The sequence below is a fragment of the Cebus imitator genome, unplaced genomic scaffold (assembly GCF_001604975.1).
Source record: "Cebus imitator isolate Cc_AM_T3 unplaced genomic scaffold, Cebus_imitator-1.0 Scaffold548, whole genome shotgun sequence".
Taxonomy (NCBI): domain Eukaryota; kingdom Metazoa; phylum Chordata; class Mammalia; order Primates; family Cebidae; genus Cebus; species Cebus imitator.
The window spans coordinates 1104542-1116610 of NW_016107863.1; the positions used below are offsets into that span (position 1 = coordinate 1104542).

At 42.6% G+C, this 12069-nt stretch overlaps 1 protein-coding gene across 10 annotated transcripts in view; it reads right to left on the reverse strand.

Moving 5' to 3' along the window:
* The window catches only part of HECW1 (HECT, C2 and WW domain containing E3 ubiquitin protein ligase 1), a 453917-nt gene that overhangs the window by 361912 nt on the left and 79936 nt on the right, over nucleotides 1-12069 (reverse strand). The gene's annotated exons all lie outside the window — the stretch shown is intronic.

Here is a 12069-nt window from a genome sequence, read left to right on the forward strand (position 1 = left end):
GTTTCTCTGACAATTCCAAGCTAGGCCAAAAGTCCCATGAGGGCAGGGCCATGCCTGTCTTGTATAACTGGCCACCACCAGAGTGAAGATGCGCAGTAGATATTTACATAATGAATAAATAAACATAAGCTATTTTTTCACTTGATTTCTACTCTGATAGTGAGTTGTTTCATTTATTTATTTATAAGATGGAGTTTCACTCTTGTTGCCCAGGCTGGAGTGCAATGGCATGATCTCGGCTCACCGCAACCTCCATCTCCCAGGTTCAAGCTATTCTCCTGCTTCAGCCTCCCGAGTAGCTGGGATTACAGGCACATGCCACCACACCCAGCTAATTTTGTATTTTTAGTAGAGACGGTGTTTCTCCATGTTGGTCAGACTGGTTTCGAACTCACAGCCTCAGGTCATACACCAGCCGCAGCCTCCCAAAGCGCTGGGATTACAGGTATGAGCCACTGCACCCGGCCGAGTTGCTTCCTTTAACTGCCATCTTGCAAAAAATATAGTGCTGGACAAAAAAATGCACCAAGAAAATGACTTAGAGTTTCTTGAAAAAATCTACTGCCAACTAATCATGGAGTGATTTCACTGCCATGGGTTTCTTTTGTTTATTCAACAAACTTTACATGAGTCATGCAAAATGGTCTTCAGTTTCAGGCTTTCTTTTGGAATTTCCTCAGGATAAGAAAAAACTAACACAATGATGGAGCAACAAAATTAGCTGCTTTGACACCTACTGTTGAAGAAAGCAAAAATATTTATTTATTATGGTGCCGAGATATAAGATTTCTAACCCTAATCTGCCAAGAACTGTAGAATTATTGATATCTTGAGCTAAATAGTCACAACCAACATTCTTGCTAAGCAACAATTCATTTGATATTACAAGTTCAAAATAAATTCTTTGGGTAAGACAAAGAGTCCATTTATAATTCAGTTTGTACTTTTTTTCAGCAATATACAATCTAACATCTAAACATAGAGAATACAAGATATTACATAATAGCAATAATTGTCAGGTATTAAATACATATAATTTAAGAAAGTGGGATATACAACTGCAAAAGGATTGTAACATTAAAATACAATAATACTTGTGATAAGTTACTGTTGAAAACACACAATTACCCATTACCATATGGCTTGGCTGGGTGCAGTGGCTCACGCCTGTAATCCCAGCACTTTGTGTGGCCAAGTCGGGTGGATCACTTGAGTTCAAGACCACCCTGGCCAAAATGGCAAAATCCTGTCTCTACTAAAAATACAAAAACTAGCTGGGCATGGTGGCAGGTGCCTGTAATCTGTAATCGTAGCTATTTAGGAGACTGAGGCAGGAGAATTGCTTGAACTGGGGAGGCAGAAGCTGCAGCAGTGAGCCGACATTGTGCTACTGTACTCCAGCCTGGGCAATAGAGTAAGACTCGGTCTCAAACAAAAAAACAAGCAATGTGGCTTTATTCTGACAAGAAACAAAAAATATCCTTATCCTTTGTTCAGTAATCTTACTCCAGGAATTTTCTTTAAAAAATAATCGAAAGCCAGGTGTGGTGGCTCATGCCTATAATCCCAGCACTTGGGAGGCCAAGGTGGGTGGATCGCCTGAGCTCAGGGGTTCAAGATCACCCAGGGAAACATGGTGAAACCCTTTCTCTAATAAAAATACACAAAAATTACCTGGGCATGGTCATGCGCACCTATAGTCCCAAGCAGTAGAGAGGCTGAGCCACAAGAGTTGCTTGAGCCCCGGAGGCGGAGGTTGCAGTGAGCCGAGACTGTGCCACTGCACTCCAGTTTGGGCTACAGAGTGAGACTCTGTCTCAAATCATCACCATCATCATCATCAAAGAAGGAAAAGAAATCATGTATGGGATGTTCACTGCCATATTATTTGCAATATTACACAAAAAAAGGAAACTGAGAGAGGACTGTCTCAATAGGTTAGGAGACATCAACTTCCGGGAGCATGTTGCAGCTATCACAACTGATTATGATGAAGGTAATGTAGCAAAATAAAACTATTTGAAATATAGCAAGTATAAAAGGCAAGGAGAGGGCCGGGCGTGGTGGCTCACGGCTGCAATCCCAACACTTCGGGAAGCTGAGGTGGGTGGATCACCTCAAGTCAGGAGTTCAAACCAGGCTGGTCAACATGGTGAAACCCCATCTCTACAAAAAATACAAAAATTAGCTGGGCGTGGTGGCGGGTACCTGTAATCCCAGCTCCTCTGGGAGGCTGAGGCAGGAAAATTGCTTGAACCAGTGAGGCAGAGGTTAGAGTGAGCCAGGACCACCCCACTGCACTCCAGCCTGGGTAACAGAGTAAGACCCTGTCTTAAAAAAAAAAAAGGGCAAGGAGAAAAATTTCGTGATTATAATCTTATGATAATTATGTATGCATATGAATGTGGAAAAGAACATGAAAAAGGAAAGATACTTTTCTTTTTAGTTCTGTAATGATTGTCATTCTTGATGTCATGTTTCTAGTGCCATAAACATGCACACACAATGTTTTGATGAGAGAGAGATCCTATGGAGTACAGATCTTGACCAAAACAAGTGTGAAGGCTGTTGGGACAGCACAGTGTACATCGTGCAGACTCCAGAACAAGACTCTGTGTTCAAATTCTGGCTCTGCCACTGAAGGTATCCTTCAGCAAGTTATTCAGCTTCTGTAGCCCTTGGCTTTCCCATCTACTTGTATTTCATAGAGTTACTCTGAGGATTAAATGAGTAAGTGCTTAAAACAGCACACGGAGCATCACGAGTAGTTCAGTATTGGCTAAGTATTATTTTTACTATTATCAAGGAACCTCTTTATGCAGAAGGCTCCTTGTTACGAACTTCTCTGAAACTCTCACAGATAAAATGGACTTTGATTCTACCCCAGAGTCATGAGTCATACCCTTCTCACATGAAAAATATTTTAGTCAGTCCTTTATCTATACTTGGAAATTTGGATGTGTTCTTTTTTGTTTTTATGCCCTAATTTTAATGAAATCTTCATACATATAATTTTTTCATTTAGTGGCAAGAATTTAGCATAGGTATTTCTCTCCACACAAGACCATTCACTGGACATAAGTCATTGCAGACAAATTCCCTGACCAAGATTCCCTAGTCTAGAGTCTAGGAGAATTGCTAATTTTCTTTGGTGATTTTGTGTAAGAGAAAGACTTGGAAAGTGGAATTGTGAAGAAAACGTCAGCTTTACCACTTGCATACCTTAAGTCATAAGTCTATCACGGGGAATGTAAAGATGAATTAACACTGGCTGTTCCACCACTATTTGTCTTATAATAATTACCCTAAAATATTATAGGTTTACAGAAAGGCCCCCTAGCATTCCATCGAGTGAGGATTCTCAGATCGACTTCTGGGCATCGTTCCTCCTTTTGTGTTAACACAGCATGCTTCTCCATGAACATGCACAGAGGTTATTCTCTGTACATTCTGCCCCTACAGGCTCATGGACATCTACAGCCTCAGCTCTAGAAGAAAGACTCAGAAATCTGCATTTCTAGCTTCCAAAACCCCTTCTCTAGACCTCTGTGATTGGGACTGCCTCTTCCGTTGGACTGGCCATTATTCACCACACCCAGTCAGCAGGAGGGACTCGGGCAGGCCAGTCAAGGGAGATTTTGATGAAAAGGAACATCAAGGGTCAGTGTGTGATGCATTTGAGTCCAGCCTAGAGCAAGTTTTTTACTTTCTGTCCACGGTCTTCAAGCTGGATACACACGCACCTCCCCTCTCACAAATGTCCTTCTCCCATGTTTCAAAATAATACAGGTGTATCTCATCCCCACTATGAATCTTATGTTGACTCTGGAAATAAAAACCCTTCGGAAAATGAAGAAAGGGTTAATGAGATCATGTCCTTGTGAAGCTTCCTTCCATCGAGGCCCTTTTGTAAGTTTTCCCATCTTGATGGCTTTATAACTATTTTTGTTAAGGGTAAAGCATGGAAACAGACTCAGAGGTGAGCATGTTGGGCCATGTTGCTACATTTGACTTACTATCCAACAGGGAAGCAGAAGTGGTAACAAGTTTTGAACATCCTGTTTCTTCTACATCCCAGCTGAAGCCAAATTGCTCCTGCAAGAGATGCCCATAAGAGCAGAGCATTAAAAAACGATAAAGGGGACATCATCACCGATTCCACGGAAATACAAACTACCATCAGAGATTACTACAAACAACTCTATGCACACAAACCAGTAAATCTGGAAGAAATGGATAAATTCCTGGACACTTACACTCTCCCAAGACTAAACCAGGAAGGAATTGGAACCCTGAATAGACCAATAACAAGGGCTGAAGTTGAGGCAGCAATTAATAGCCTACCAACTAAAAGGACCTCTTCAGGAGAACTATAAACCACTGCTCAATGAAATAAGAGAGGCCACAAACAGATGGAAAAACTCCAGATGGATTAAAGATCTAAACATAAGACCTAACACCATAAAAACCCCAGAAGAAAACCTAGGCAAAACCATTCAGGACATAGGCATAGGCAAAGACTTCATGGCTAAAACATCAAAAGCATTGGCAACAAAAGCCAAAATAAACAAATGGGATCTAATTAAACTCCAGAGCTTCTGTACAGCAAAGGAAACAATCATTAGAATGAACTGGCAACCAACAGAATGGGAAAAAATTTTTGCAATCTACCCATCCAACAAAGGGCTAATATCCCAAATCTACAAAGAATTAAAACAGATTTACAAGAAAAAAACAAACAAGCCTATTCAAAAGTAGAGGAAGGATATGAACAGACACTTTACAAAAGAATACATCTATGAGGCCAACAAACATATGAAAAAATGCTCATCATCCCTGATCATTAGAGAAATGTAAATTAAAACTACATTGAGATACCATCTCACACCAGTTAGAATGGCGACAACAGATGCTGGAGAGGATGTGGAGAAATAGGAACACTTTTACACTGTTGGTTGGGAGTGTAAATTAGTGCAACCATTGTGGAAGACAGTGTGGCAATTCCTCAAGGACCTAGAAACAGAAATTCCGTTTGACCCAGAAATCCCATTACTGGGTATATACCGAAAGAATTATAAACCGTTCTATTATAAAGACACATGCACATGTATGTTAATTGCAGCACTATTTACAATAGCAAAGACCTGGAACTAACCCAAATGTCCATCAACAATAGACTGGATAAAGAAAATGTGGCATATATACACCACGGAATACTAAAATGATGAGTTTGTGTCCTTCATAGGGACATGGATGAATCTGGAAACTATCATTCTCAGCAAACTGACACAGGAGCAGAAAATCAAACACCGCATGGTATCCCTCATAGGTGGGTGTTGAACAATTAGGACACAGGGAGGGGAGCATCACACACTGTGGTCAGTTGGGGGGGACTAGGGGAGGGACAGGGGGTGGGGACGGTAGGGAGGGATAACGTGGTGAGAAATACCAGATATAGGTGATGGGGAGGAAGTCAGCAAACCACCTTGCCATGTGTGTACATATGCAACAATCCTGCATGTTCTGCACATGTACCCCAGAACCTAAAGTACAATAAAAAAGAAAAAAAGAGCAGAGCAAACAGTGCAGGACAAAACATTGGCAGCAGAAGAGCTTTATTTCATCAGACAAGAGAACACAGCAAAGCTCCGTTTCTCACCTGTGTTATTTATCTTAGAAGGCAACTTCAGAAGTGGGATGGCTGCCTCAGCACACACATTAACACATGGGGTTTGAATCTAAAAAAAAGGAAGGTAAGATTTCCCAACAGGGAAGAAATCTGACTTGGCTGCTGGGTTTGCTGAAGAGGACTGGTTTTGCAGATTTTGTTAAAAGGTGACCATTTTACTAATTGAGTGACATGGATGAGCCAAAATTTGCCATTCCTAAGATTTTGACAAAAGCATTTTAGAAGATTTAAAAATACTGAATCATATTACAAAGGTGTACTAACTGAACAATATTTCGATCTTAATTTTTCTAACAATATTAATGAATTATAGAAGGTAGCACTAATAAAATAATAAGCATAATTGTCATTCAGGAAAGCATTTTTTGGGTAGATGTTCCAGAAACTGAGACAACAACTCTAATTTGGGCCAATCAAATCCAAAAGTTAGCTGGTTTCTAGTCCTTTTAAAAAATAAAGGAGACTCTAATTGAACTGTCAGATGATAGGACCTTAAACATATTTTTTTTTGTGATTTTTGTCATAAGCCCTAGGAGTTATAAGTAAAAATGGAGTGACATTTAGTAACTTTTTCTATTCCTATGTACTTATTCACATATTACTATAACCATGCCTTAAATACAAACAGAATTAAGTCTTAAAATTGTCCTCACTACTTACAACAGTGAAATTAAAAAACAACCACAACAACAAACCAAATATGTATATATAGAATTGATGCCAAAACAGTCTCATTTTAGCAGGAAATAGCACCCATTTGTGGGTACTGGAACACTAGGGAAATAAAAGCCCCTTCCTCCTCAGTAAGAGATACATTACTGATAAAATTCTATATTTTTTCTACTAAAAATGTATAGCATGTGTGATCCATTGTGTATGAATCCCAACTGTAAAATAAATTAATCTAGATATTTATAATACATAGAAACTCTATGTTTACAAAGAATTTTAAAAAATCGAATTCCCACTTATGTACTTATTTTTGTTGACAGGATATATGACATCGTGATGAGTAAGACTTCCTGCCAGAGGGATATACTATATTAGGATAAAATGCAGCAGGGTTGGTGAAATAGAAATTAAGTTCTGGGAGAAAAGAATAATGTAAACGTCCAACTGTTAATGAAAAGCTTTACACGTATTTTATAAACGGATCATGGAAATTCTCAAAGTCTATGGTATTCAGATTCCATAAGGTATATATTCTTTTCTTTTTTGAGATGAAGTCTCTCTCTGTCTCCAGGCTGGAGTGCAGTAGCGCAATCTAGGCTCATTGAAACCTTTGCCTCCCAGGTTTAAGCGATTCTTCTGCCTCAGCCTCCCAAGCAGCTCAGACTACAGGCACACGCCACCATGCCCAGCTAATTTTTTGTATTTTTAGTAGAGACGGGGTTTCACCATGTTGGCCAGGATGGTCTCGATCTCCTGAACTCATGATCCGCCTGCCTCGGCCTCCCAAAGTGCTGGGATTACAGGCGTGAGACACCATGCCTGGCCCCATAGGGTATATATTCTTAAACAGATAACTTTATTGTAAAATGTTAATATTTAAGTAAATAAAGATAATATACTTTGCTATTGATTAGACTTATAAAACACATTTTTTTAAATGTCAGCATTAAAAGTGCAAACCGTGTGAGTTGAAGGGAGAGCTAAAGACAGGCAGGCAAGCTGTAATCATAAGAGATGACGGATGCAGAAGGAAAGCACAAGGCTGTTCCTGAGTCGGAGCACTCAGCTCGCCCGGAGAAAACCATGGAGAGAGAGAGTGCAATGAGGGTCTGGAGGGTTCTCAGTGTGGAGCCAGGGTGTTTGACTCTGTTATATAGGATTTGCGGTCATTCCAGGATTTGGAATACAAGTTTGGAAGCATGCTGAGAGAGCCTTCAGAGGAGCCATAGCCAGCTAGCTCTTGATGATGAGAATGCCGGAGAGGGTGCTGCCTACTTCCCCAGTTCTCCTGGAGAAGAACATGGCCAGCCCAAAGGGATCTCAGGAGGCCTGCGGGTGTGCAAGGATGTGCGTGTGCTGAGTGTAGGGTGTGAGAGTGTGTGAATCTGTAGTGTGTGTGAGAGAGTGTGGGGTGTGTGTGAGAGTGTGTGAACCTGTATTGTGTGTATGAGAGAGTGTGGTGTGTGAGTGTGTGCGTATGTGTGGGGGCTGCGCATGAGATAGAGTGTGAGGTGTGTGAGTATGGGTGTGTGCTGTGTGACTATGGTGTGTGAATGAGTGTGTATGAGTGTGGGGTGTGTAAGTATGGTGTGTGTGGAATGTGAGTGAATGTGTGGAAGTGTGGGGTGTGTGCGAGATAGTGTGGGGTGGGTGTGGGGTGTGTGATGTGTGACTATGGTGTGTGAGTGTAAGAGAGAGTGTGTGACTATGGTGGGTGAGTGTGTGTATGAGTGTGTGTGAGTGTATGTAAAAGAGTATGGGGTGACTAGTGTGTGTAGGAGGTGTGTGTGTGTGTGTGAGAAGGTGTGTGGGGTGTGTGACTATGATAGGTGTGTGTAGGGTGTATGTGTGTGACGGTGTGGGGTGTGGGTGTGTGCAGGCTGTGTGAGTGTGTGAGTGGTGGGATATGGGTGAGTGTGAGTGTGTGGTGTGGGGTGTGTGACTATGGTGGGTGTGTGTAGGTTGAATGTGTGGTGTATAAGTGAAAGTGTGTGTGAAGGAGTGTGGGGTGTGTGACCATGGTATGTGTGTAGGGTGTGGGAGTGAGTGTGTGTGTGTTGAGGATCAAGATGACCTAGGGGCAATGGCAGGAAAGACGTGGGTTGTCATTGCTCAGACTGAACAGGGCAGCCACACAGCTGACAGGGAGTTGGGGGCCCAGGGCTGGCTTCAGGGGCCTGTGAACCAGTACTTGCACCGAGAACCCTGTGCTGGGTTTAATGCTCTGCTGTTGCCATCTCAAAATCCTTAATAATTTTTGCACAGGATGTCCCATATTTTCATTTGTCACTGGGCCTAGGGTTATGCCGCTGGTCCTAGAAGCAGTGTCCCTGGGTCAGAGGCCCCCACCTGCCCAGCATACTGGCATCCCCCTGACCTCACTGCTCCTCTTCCAGTGGGCAGAGTCCTGCTGATTCTTGTCTTAGCATGTGCCACACCTGTTCTTGTTCTTCATGCAGCAGTGCCTGATATAGATTTAGGGGCTCAGAAAAATGGAGAAATCGCTCAGAGCTGCAGGAGCTGTAGAAGGTTATTTAGCAGAGGCAGCCATTGGCCTGTGCCAAGAGGCTCCCACTCTCTCCTTGGGCACTGTGCACACTCCTGGGCATCTGTCCACCCAGGACGCCTTGCTTTGCAGGGTGCTAATCGATGCCTCTCCACAGGTGGCAGAAGGTGTTCTGGAGCAATGGAGTCTTTCTCTGATTTGCATAAAGTCATTATCTAGAAAAGTTGTTTCTTTGTGTGAGTGTGTGGGGGTGGGTGGGGGGATTCAACTCCCTCTTCCACTTAATGAGTGAGCTCCTACCATGGTAAGACTGTGACCTCACCCATACCCCAAAAGAAGAGATTTTCTTTTTTTTTCCTTATCTTTTCTTGAGTGTACACAGAACAAGCACTATTTTTTTTTCCTACAAGTTCTCCTTTGGATTATATCACCTTAAAGAAAAGTGCACTGGGACCAGGGATGGGGGCTTTTGTGTCCCAATTAATAAGCCTTTTTTCTTTTCTTTAAGAATTTAATTTATTGGACAATATGAATGAGTTTGAGAGATATGTATCCATCCTTTAGCTCAGTGATCTCCTACAACCATCAGTGCTTTTATGAAATGAATGTAATTCACACCCTACCATGTACATACTTGAAAAAAAAAGGCTCAAGGGCAGGGGAAAAGTAAAATTCAATCTAAAACATAGTTTACTTTTTTCTTACTCATATACATAAATGTAAAATATGACAAGTTATTCTTCATATGAGTTTTAAAACCACCATAGATTTAAGTTTAATAAATAAAGGTAAGTAATGTAACTCCACACTTAATTAAAAGATTGCCCAGATGGCTTTGTAGCCATGCAGACTGCAGACAAAACTATCAAAACACACTCCTGGAGACTCCCACTGGAGCCCCACCCGACTCCGGCTCAGGGCAGAAGTGTGCTGAGAGAGTGGCCCACTGCACTCATTCTGAGGGTGTTAAATCCATGAGGCAGGACATTCACGCATATGCGGTTACCCTCGGAGAGCCGGGACCTGTAGCAAACTACCCTGGACTCGAACACTGAATGACATCATCACAGAGGTGCTGGCTGTTTGTCATCAAAGCATGGTTCACTCTATGCAAAATGGAACAATTGACAAATGTGACAAACCCTAGAAGAGTCTTAGAATTAAAATAGTTGTCTTAGAAACAATAAGACCTATTTGGGTTCAGATAAAATCAGGTTAAGATAGAGGCAGTGCCTACCTCTTTTAATGAAAATATCTGCAAAATGCCAAACTTTTTAGAATACCAAAATCTCAAAATCCCATAAGATGTCCAAATTAAGGAACAAACAAATATCCTCTAACAGTATTGGAGAGGAAGAACAGTCATGTGCCGACGGGAGGGATTTCACCCTCTATAGCACTGGTGGTAAGGGAAGAATAATACACAGTGTTTGCAGGAGGTTGGAAAATTCCAGGCAGCAGTTTCATGTGACTAGTAAAAGGACACTTGAAATAGCTACAGAAGCCACGAGCTTATAAAATCCTGAAAAACCAGGGTGTGGACCAAGCTGGCTAATACTGACTGGACCCAACATGGTGCCAGGTTAGGCATCGGTTTCCCCTAGAACCTCATTATACCCTCATTAATGTCCTAAATCACACACCCACCACCCCATGACAGTTCTGGGAATACCCATATTTGATATAAAAATGGGTGGCACCACAGTTCCAAGAAATTTCTATCTTCTTCCAGGAATTTTCATGAATATTCCATCCCTTGGTTAAAGAAACCCATAAAGGTAGCCGGCCAAATCCATGGGGTAAACTCTCCCTTGAGTATGCCTGCACTTCCTTTTCTCGAGTATGTACTTTTTGCTTTGCAAATAAATCTCCCAATTTTCACTATTTTTGGACTCATCCTTGAGTTTCTTCTTGTCATGGTGTCAAAAGCATGGACGTTGGCTTGAGTCCAGGTCCAACCGGTATTTGGGGACTGACCCCAGCCCACCAGTATCAATAGCGCCAGCCTAAGAGATGGAGATGATGATGCCCACCGGCTCTGCCCTCGGGGGCGGTAACAGAAGAAGTGTGGCTCCCAAGCAGGGAGGAAAAGGCTAGTGGTCCTTCAAGTCACCTGGCAGATCTGCCACCCTGTGGCTGTGTGGGCAAATTGATGAGGCAGCCAGTCTTGCCCAGGACCCGGTCCCCAGGAGATGCCTTTGTGTGTGGATGGGAGTTGAGAGCTCCTTTAGGAAGCCTGACAAGGTGGCACAGCACCTCCCAGACTGTGCAACCTCACATACAATGCCATGCACAGCCCTGGGAAGTTTACATTCCCCTTTTAAGGCTGAAGCCCCGGTAGCAAACACCATACCATTAACACTTCTTTCTTTTTCTTGGGAAATAAATAGCATTAGCAATATGTGACAATTATCTATTGCCATTAAGTCATTCTTAGGATCTGGGAGTCCTTCTATGTAGAAAGTAAATCATAAGGCCGGGTGCGGTGGCTCAAGCCTGTAATCCCAGCACTTTGGGAGGCCGAGGTGGGTGGATCATGAGGTCAAGAGATCGAGACCATCCTGGTCAACACGGTGAAACCCTGTCTCTACTAAAAAAATACAAAAAATTAGCTGGGCATGGTGGTGCGTGCCTGTAATCCCAGCTACTCAGGAGGCTGAGGCAGGAGAATTGCCTGAACCCAGGAGGCGGAGGTTGCGGTGAGCCGAGATCACGCCATTGCACTCCAGCCTGGGTAACTTGAGTGAAACTCCGTCTCAAAAAAAAAAAAAAAAAAAAAGTAAATCATACTTGTGGCAGTAAGTAAGGGGAACACAATGGTTGCCAAAGTCTTGTTAAAAACTCTCCCTCATTAAAACATAGTCCTTCAGAGAAACCTTCATCGGACCTGCCTCATGTGAGGTAGCAGGGTACTGAATGCTGGTTGCTACAGCCCATTATTTTGGCTCAAGGAAGGTAATAAAAGGTGAAGAGTAGCCGGACATGGTGGCTCACGCCTGTAATCCCAGCACTTTGGGAGGCTGAGGCAGGCGGATCACCTGAGGTCAGGAGTTTGGGACCAACCTGACCAACATGGTGAAACTCCATCTCTACTAAAAATACAAAAATTAGCAAGGCATGGTGGAGGGTGCCTGTAATCCCAGCTACCTGGGAGGGTGATGCAGGAGAATTGCTTGAACCTAGGAGGCAGAGGGTGCAGTGA